Source organism: Lactuca serriola, chromosome 2, assembly GCF_051521515.1.
Source record: "Lactuca serriola cultivar US96UC23 chromosome 2, Lser_US96UC23_V15, whole genome shotgun sequence".
In the NCBI taxonomy this organism is placed as follows: domain Eukaryota; kingdom Viridiplantae; phylum Streptophyta; class Magnoliopsida; order Asterales; family Asteraceae; genus Lactuca; species Lactuca serriola.
Window position 1 is genome coordinate 187,145,816 of NC_136409.1, and position 10,070 is coordinate 187,155,885.

The window sequence follows — 10,070 nt, forward strand, 5'->3', positions numbered from 1 at the left end:
CAAATGACCATACTAGCATATTATAACACTTTTGTTAGGTCATTAAGAATCCCTCCCCACCCTGCTATCAGCTGCGGGATAGACTTTTACTAATGTCAACTAACTATCTTACAAATTCAATTGCATGCAACAAAAATTAATCAGTCTTTCAACTACAAGATCCTGCACTACAACGGTTAGACTCTAACGAGAGCTACGCAGTAGATCCGAACCAAACACTCTAAAACTATTTAATTTTTGTGACATGCAACTTAACGCTTTCTCTTAATAGTTAATTAATATCAATATAAGTTTCACATAACACAAAGTAGACAACATTCAAGCAAAAAATCCATCAAACGATAAGGCATAGTAACCTTAAGGCAATTCTAACATGCAATTCCTGAAAGATTCTTAGCCTACGCACTATCATGCATCTCTAACAGGTCATATAACATGTACAAATGCATCTCTCCTAAGCAAGCATTCTAACATGCAATCTTGAGCAGATCCTTAGTCTAACTTTTCTCATGCACATCATATTATAACACATATATCATAACAACATGTATGGGTATTTTGGGAATTACTTACTTGAGCTTAGGCTGATTGCACACGTCACATTTTTTTTTCTTTTTGTAAAAACTTTTCAGAAAACATTTATGTAAAAAGAATCCCATAGTCCTCAGTTTCAGTTAAGACACATCCATTTCTAGCATGAATCCCTCAAACCAAGGCTCTGATACTAACTTGTAACTTCCCAAATTGATGGGTTTTGGTCATAAGACATCCTATGTGCTCATACAAACCCTAATGCTTGGATCTAGGTTTATCTATTGTACATGCAAGTTATCCAAGACTGTAAACCCTAATTCTAGCATTCAAGTAATCATATTAACATGAGAACAGGTTTAAGATGTTACCTTGATTGTTATATAGCAATAACAATCCCAAATCTCCTTGTGTTGACTTCAGAAAGCTTAGAGTCACAAATGTCACTCCTCTAATGGTTCACAAACACCATAAGCAAGAGGATGAAAAGGAGAGAGGATGAAGGCAGCCCAAAAACATGTGAAACCCTAGAACAAGTCTTAGCGACGTTTTTGGTCATAAGGGATCTCTTTATATAGGGGGCAATTAGGGTTATCTAACAAGGAAACCCTAATTTGGATGATTAAGCCCTAAGCAACCCATGGAGCCCTTTCCTTAAGGCCTTGGACGATTTCATATGGGCTTTCCCCATAGAATTCGTCCACCTTATAATCAAAGGCAATCCATGGCCCAAATTGCAATTATCTTATAATTACAATTCCAGTCCCTTAAGTTTAATTAATCTCTTTTAGTCACAAAACTAATTACCAATTAATTATTAACTAATATTAATTAAACAATATGATTTCTCCTTTAATATATTATTCTCATAATATATTAATAAATAATATTTAATCCTTTCTCTCCATAATTCATCCTATCAAGTTGCTTTGGTGAAGGCAACCCAAAAGGACCATGCACCATCGGGTCAAGTACATACCAAAATAGTTATGGACTTAGACACTAATCCAATAGTCTCCCACTTGGATAAGTCTACTAACTATTCTGCGTATGACTTCAGATCCTGATCTGCAATCGTAGCTTTCCAAAGCCGCTGTCAACTCTGATCCTATCAGATACGCGTGTCCTTTAGATAAGGGATCATATATTCCTCCATTCTAGATATCGTATGAGATAAGATTTCAAATCATTCTCTTTGTACTATATCTCGATTCCCGATTTATGACGACTGACTAATTGAACAAATCAAATTAGCCCTAGCCCGGCCGAGCATTTACGTTTGTCATCACTAAATCATCGAGGGGCCCAAAGATATCGCTTTTATCCTAATTTGGATAAAAGGAACGGATAAACTTTGATACAATGCTTGCTTGCACTCACTCACCGAATTACACACAACAATATGTTTTATAACACCAAGTTACTGGTGCGTTTACATATTATCAATGTGCAACCGATTTGCAAGATACAACTCATACATCTCGGTTTCAAGAATATAAGATGTTATCGTCTCACCAATCACTCGTGATACAATTCATGGAGTGATCCAAGTGAGCGTGGGTTTAATCCAATGCTCAAATTCATATTCATAAGCACTCACGAATGTTGCAGCAAACATTTGCTTATGTCTAATGCTCTTTAGACAATCCACACACCAATTCATGACAGTCTTCATTCATACCTACTTCCAACATATGAACGACTGTGGCCCGTTCAAATAATTTAACTGTTCTTAACCAATTAAATTATTCAGGAAGTCAAAACATGAAAATGTGAAACACAAGAATAATACTAATCCCATATGGCCTCAAACCTTTGAGTATAAATAAAACACCTTTTATTTATCACCATATCGATTACTCATTATTTGTTGTTTCAGGTAATCAACTTCTTACTTGAATTATTACACTTGTCCCATGCTCTTAGTATGCACACAATGTTTACCTATGGTTCTTACTTTGTGAAATAGACCTAATTGAGCACATTTCCAATCATTCTCATTTCACAACTCCAAATCCTTTTTCATAAGTGAGAGAATATCAAATTCTTGTTACTTATAAAATATGCTAGATTCTAACATTCTATGCAATGATCCTTTCATAATGTCACTGCACCAAGTCACAAAGACTATTGCCAATGATATTACAAAGTCCTCTATTGGACATTGTTACAAGACAATTCCTTAGATATGATGTCTCTCACTCAAAGTACATTCCTTTGAACATCCTTTTGCATAAAAGTTTCTAATCTACACATAGATTTTCAATATTCAATTCCCAATATGGACATGTTTCCATATTTTCCATATGACAACTCATTCTTAATAGACTCTTATCTATTCGTAATAAAATCGATATGGTCCAACCAATTTGGAAACATTTCCATAATTTCCATATGACAACTCATTCTTAATAGAATCTTTTCTATTCATAATAATGTCGATATGGTCCATCCAATACCATGCTTCCAACTACTCACAAGCGACCAATCCTCGTCAAACTTTGGATTGTCCTTTGATAGTTGTTTAATTATTTTAGTCAAAACCAATTCTAGTCCCTTTTCCCTCTAAATACGCTTGACATTTGGAAAATTTTAGAATGGTCAAACATTAAAGCATTTGCAATCGATCCTATACCCGAAGCGTATGGGACACGATGCATAATGTTTTATTTGCTATGTTCTCAAAATTCGAATTGTGAAGAGGAATGTCGTAATCATAATCGAAATTTTAAGAACACACTATGTACCCTTGACTAAATTTATTAACATTTCTCAACCTAATCCCTTAGATTTGAAATGAAGCATAATATTCTCTCCCTTAATTATAGCAAAACAACTTTACAACCCTTACGACTTTGCAAGGTATAACCCATGTTTTCTATAATTAATATTGCCAACTTGCAATACGTGCCTTAATAATCATACAATCATAACTTTTATGCTCCCACTATCATGATGATTATTATAAAACATAACACTTATGCTCCCACTAGCTTCGACATGTATTCAGAAACAGCTAACTTCCAGAAGAACAATACCAATTGAATTTCTTAAGTCCATGTTTCTAATACTTAATGCTTTGATAATCTTTTATCAAGGCCTCTTAAACTTATACACCTTTGCCTTAGATAGTTCATATGTGTGTCTAAACAATTGCCAAACCTCACAATTCAAATTATGGAAAGGGATACTGTAACCATAATTGAATTCGAGAATGCAATTTTACAATCACTATCTTCTTAAAATCTTTCTTAGTGAAAGCATTTCCTCACAATCATTTTCATGAAGGAGGAAATCTTATGACACTTAGATTTAAACGGCGTATTTGTTCATATCCATGTGAATTTGTCAAAACCAAAGTTTACGACAAATTTAAATTCATATGGATCGAACTTTCTTAATCTCGATTTCTTGCCTTATGGTAGCACAACTGCCCACCATGTCTTCCAAGTAGTTAAGCATCTCACCTTTTCTTATCAATGTACTTTCCATTGATCAAGGTCCTTGCCTTTTATGCATTCAAATGAGAACTTATAGGACTCACATGCATAATTAACTCGATTGGACTGGCACATAAACAAAATAATGTCAACACGATAGGTTTTAAACCTCAACTCGTGTGCTAGTGATGATCGATAACGTTTATTTGATTTGTTCTTGAAACCTTTCAAGACCATTAAGACTCCCACTGACTCCTTGACATATAATATTCTCTTGTCAACAACCATTTCTTGACAAACAAATATTCAAGAGTTAGTGTAGCTTTTATCAAACACTTCATAAATTGGACCTAGTTGGTCTTTGTCTTATCCAAGACATCACAACTTTCCACATTTGATGAATGTTATAAAACTTTCTAATTCTTGTCACTCAATGTCACAATCTTAACTCTAAGACTTGTTTTTGAATGAAGTATGATTGACTTCTTGATTTAAGCATTTCTTCAATTCTTGATTCCTCTTCCTAGACATACAATTGTACTAAGACTCACTTAGAGGATCAATTGAGATATGGTTCTTAATCATTAAGACCTATCATAAAGCATAAAAGCTACTCTCCCTTCTTCTAAGAATGGAGAAACTTTTATCTTTCTGCCTACTTGATTCTTCTTATTCGTTCTGCTATTGATTTAAACTTTTTCAATCAATTCAGAATTACACTTAATCTTGTAAGTATAATCATATTTACTAAAACTTTAGTAAATCATGACAAATATCTTTGTTACTCTTATGGTGGAGTTGATCAACACGCAACTTTGTGTATTCGATCTCCACGTTCTTCACTTGACACTTTGTCAATGAATTAGTATAATTTCCAAATATGAAATTTCTCATTCATCGTGCAACCAAGTTGCATGATTCCAAGTTTCTGTCCAATTGAAACTTGGGTGATGAGAAACTCTCCCTATTTGGTAAATTCTCGACATTTCCACAAACAACATAATTAAGAATCAAATCCATTATTGCTAATAATACAAACATTCAAACACCAATTTTTCATGTACGCCATTGCAAGGATAAATAAATAACATAAAATCAAAATTCATTTTATTGCGGAAATTTTTTTTCCTTACAATGCAATTCATTGAAAAACTATGCTAACACATCTTTCTTAGCTATCTAATTCTAACTGTAAGTAGTAGCTCAAGAATCTAATCTTCGAGAAATGCGATCAAAATCCATTCCTTCACGGTTAGATTCTGCTCACTTCTTCCCTTAAGCTTCCTTTCTTTTCTTCGATCCTACAAAACATCAATTGCAATCTTATCACATTATGTATTAAGAATTTAGAATAGAAGCTTAAAAGAGTTAGTTAATGGATTTTACCTATATTAGAGCCATACGTTTCGACTCTCCCATCTCTTAGGTAAATGGGGCAGCTTCGTCTCCAATGCCCTTTCTCTTGGCAATAAAAGCAAATCGACTCTTTTGGAACAACACATGGAACTACTTTAGACATTGACTTTCTCTTATGATCAAACTTTTCGATCATAGCATGTCTTTTGTTGCCATTGTTTATATCGAATGAGGTCTTGAAGGCAGATTCACCAATCAAGTTTGATTTTTTATTTCGCTAAACCATTGCTGATTCAGCAGCAATAAGCATATAGGTGAGATCTATAAGGGTCACGTCGCGGTTCATCATATAGTACTCTCTTACGAACTCACTATATGAGTTAGGAAGTGACTGAATGTCACAACTGTAAATTTTGAGCCATGTAATCTATGCATTCAACCGAATGTGAATCAAAAACTTCAATCAAATACAAGATACAAGTACTATAAATAGCCATCAACCAATTGGAGACCCTAGAAGTTTTGGTTAAGTCCATTTTGGACTAAGACTTCCTTATTGGATCCAAATGGACCAATAAGCTTCCAATTGGACTATCATGGGTTTAGGACCCTAATTGGGCTCTAATTGGACCCACATTCGTTTATTTCAATATTTTGGGCTAGGTAGAACCTAGAAGGAAATAAAACACAAGTTTTGATCCATAATTTAACCTAACCTAGCTTAATAAAGCATAAAAATCACAATTTTATTTTATAAGTCCAATAAATACCCTAAACTACCTCTAATGTTGGGCTTGGGGGCAAAAGCCCAAATTTTTCCTCTTTCCCTTCATATTCTCGGCCCAAGGCCCAAATCCAAGGGAAGTTGACTTGGGTTGCCACCTCACTATTATCTAATGGATTTCTAGGCACATATCACATACCTCCATGCATGTATCACTTCAAGAGTCACTTCTTTTCTCTCTTCTCTTCTTGCTCTCGGCCAAGCAACACCACACACACCAAAAATATCTCAACTTTCTCTCTAGAACACTCAAGAACTCTCCTTCCTCCCCTCTCCAAAAATCTCGAAATTTAGGGACTTTCCAAGAGGATTTTGCAAGTAAATCATCATCTAAGGTAAGATTATGCATAGATCTATGGTTTAAATTCTTTTGTTATCAAAATCCTTTCCTAATCTATATAAAAATCGTGATCTTACACCCTAGAATCATCTCAAAACTCAAGATCTTCATCAAAGGGAGCCAAGGCCAAAAACACTTCATTTTTCTTCCATCTTTTCTTCCAAAAACCGAGTCAACACCCCAAGGTGAGATTCATACCCCTATTTTCTGTTTTTATGAGTTTTGTGGGGGGGGGGGGAATACAAGTGAAAGTGTAGATCTATATGTGTTTGTATGCCTTGTATGATTTCCATGCTTATATGTATGCTTATATGTGTTTTAATGTTGGATCTAGCCATTAAACCCCTCAAAACCGAGATATAACTTATGTTTTATGATTTTAGCTTCAAATATGTTCCTACATAATAAGTGATACAAGAAAAATAGCTAAGTGGTTAGCAACAATTTTCTTTAAGCTAAAAACACACATTTTGGGCCAAAAATGTGAGAAATACAAAATTAAGGGCCCAAATTGACATTTTACAGATTCTGATGGTTGAAATGTGCCAAAACAGTTTCCATAAAACTATTTCTGGAATTTTATTCAATTAGAGGATTAAAAACATAAATTTCAAGCTTATTGGGCTAAAAATGAAAATTTCGGCCCAAGGATGCCCATTATGCGAATTTTTCTGTTTTGAAGGGCCAAAACTGTGAAATTCTGTAAAACAGTGGACTATAAGTGTCCCAAACCCTTTTCAAAGGTTTAAAATGCTTTTCAAATTTAAAAAGGACCAAAGTTGCAAAAATATTCCAATTTGGGCCAAAATTGTCAAAATTGCGAAAAGAAGGGCTAAAACCGAGAAAAACTGCATTTTCAGGGGCTTAAACTGTTTTCTATGAAAAATATGCTGGAAAATGTTAATTTCAATACTTTTTGGTGTTAAAATGTCAAGAAAAATAGTTTAAGGACCAAACCGGGAAATATTGAAATAAAAGGGTTGAAAATGTAAATTTTACAAATAATGAGGGGCTGAAAACAGAAATATCTCAAGGCTGATTCATTATGTACAATTTGATCAAATAATGACACCTCGACTATCAACGAAATACAACTCATTACAATACCAAAAGTCGTTGTGAAACGAATTGGCTCGGTCTCGAGCCAATGGAAATATACAACTACTAACTCTTCGATACATACAAATAACGATTGGTAATACATATACATACGAGTGTGCACAGACGTCTACGCACCATCTCCGGGCCCCAAAAGTGTAAAATCTTGCTTGTTGGGCCTAGCTAGCCCAATGACCTGATCTTAAGGCCCGAAGACACATATTTTCTACGGAGTATTGAGTTTTACCGACTCGGCACAACGTAGAGTGACTTTCAATGGCTTGTACCACTGGTCCCCAAGGGTCCATGGTATTGCTAGAAGAGTCTGCATATTTTACGAGGCGGGTCGGGGACCCCTCGCACGCATATTTTCCCCAACCGGTTAATGGAGTCACCGGGGTCTTCGTGACCTCTTTCTCTTCGGATGTGGGACTACACTTAGTCCGGGCGATTGGATAACGTGATTAGTACGGACGACGCCTTCGGGTTCGTTAGTATAACTATAAACTGGGCGTTTGTGTAATGCGGGTTTGTAGTAAATAATCAATGCTCGAGAACCTTCCAACGTCGCCTGGGACAGACACTACTATTTCGTAATGGTTTCAACGCAACTTAATGGATTCCAAAAGAACTAGGGGAACATCGGGTTTCCCTAGGGTTTTTATTACATACAGATTTGAAATGCATACATCTTCAATGAACATTTTTTTTTACAAGTATAGAAACAAACAAGCATACCTATGGATCTTCACAAACGTTTTTAAAAGCTTTTCTTTTCAGAAAATATCGGATTTTCTGGTAGTTTTTCAAGAAATACAAACATTCGATTTCAAACACTACTTATGAACTCACCAACATTTCATATGTTGACGTTTTTCAAAATACTTGTATTCTCAGGGAACCAGTGAATCAAAGGAAATCATACTCAGTGACGGTTGCAGCTTATTTTTGTATGAATTGAACAAATTAATTTTTGGGGAATGTAATGTTTAAACAATGTATGACATGTAAACACGACTGGTTGTAATATGAAATGAATGGTGACGAATGTTGTTATGTTTCATATATATTCAATGTTATGGTATGCAATTGAGTCACGACAGCCCCCGGACGTTTCCGCCGTCTGGTTCGGGGGTGTGACAGGTTGGTATCAGAGCTTTGTTTATAGTGAACTAGCATGTCGAGCCATACATTGATATGCAACTATAAACCAAAAAGAAGGACTAACATAACTCTGAACAAAACAAATAAATAAAACATACTTGCTTGCATTAGGAATAAAGACCCAACGCTGAATCAAACACAATAACACTGGTATCTCGGTTAATTCGGGACTGTTCTTAGTGATACCAAGGAGTGAATGTAGCCTGATCAACTACATTCCCTCCAAAGTAAAACTAACACACGTCTTGATGAGATCGGGATAGCTAGGTAACCTAAAACTATACCCTTCTAGCACCAAAAAGAGAACGTATGTTTAGTCTGCAATAGTGAAAGAGACATAGGATAATATTAGTGAACTTTTACGTGTTTGCTATGTGTTGCGAATCTAGGATTGTGTGCTAAATGATAGAAGTTCTTAAGTCCGTACCATACCCCTAGTCAGTAGGACCACAACCTCACGGAAACCACGCACACTCAACATCTTTCCGTTTCATGACAGAAAGATGCCTCGCCCAGCTACTCGCGGAAATCCCGAACCAACCCCGCCGGAAGTTGACTCCACTGCTTTCTAGGCAGCCGTGTCTGCTGCGGTCACAGCGGCTATGGCACAACTTCACCGAGGGAACAACGGAGGAGGTAACGGGCAAGGATCCGGAAGTTCGAACAACGGGACGAACCAAGGACCCACTAAAACGTGCACTTACAAGGATTTTGCGAACGCTAAACCCCGAACTTTCAACGGCACTGGGGGAGTGATCGCCCTAAAGCGATGGATCGAGAAGGTAGAGTCGGTGTTCGAGATATGCGAGTGCCCCGAGCAGATGAAGGTGAAGTTCGCGGCCTGCACTTTCGTGGACCAAGCACTCACTTGGTGGAATGGCCACATAGAAGCTATGACCCTCCCTGTTGCCAACTCTATACCCTGGACGGAAATGAAAGAGATGTTGACGGCTGAGTACTGCCCCCGAGGTGAAATACAGAAGATGGAGCAGGAACTGTGGAATCTCACGGTGCAGAACGGGAACATCGATGCTTACATATCGAGATTCAGTGAACTATCTCTATTGTGCCCGGGAATGATCACATCAGAGGGAAAGAAGATCGAACGATTCATCTGGGGACTGACATCCCCCATTCAAGGGAATGTGATAGCTGCTAACCCTGAAACGTTTGACAGCGCGAAGAGATTGGCAAAGAGGCTATATGATCATAACCACAAAAAGGGCGAGAAACCAGTGGAGACTGAGAAGAAGAAGGAAGGGGATGGTAAGAAGGGATGGAACCAGAAAAGAAAGGGGCGTCAGGGCCCCGAGACCTCAAAAAGGCAACAAACAGTGGCAGTTAACGCTGTTACTGC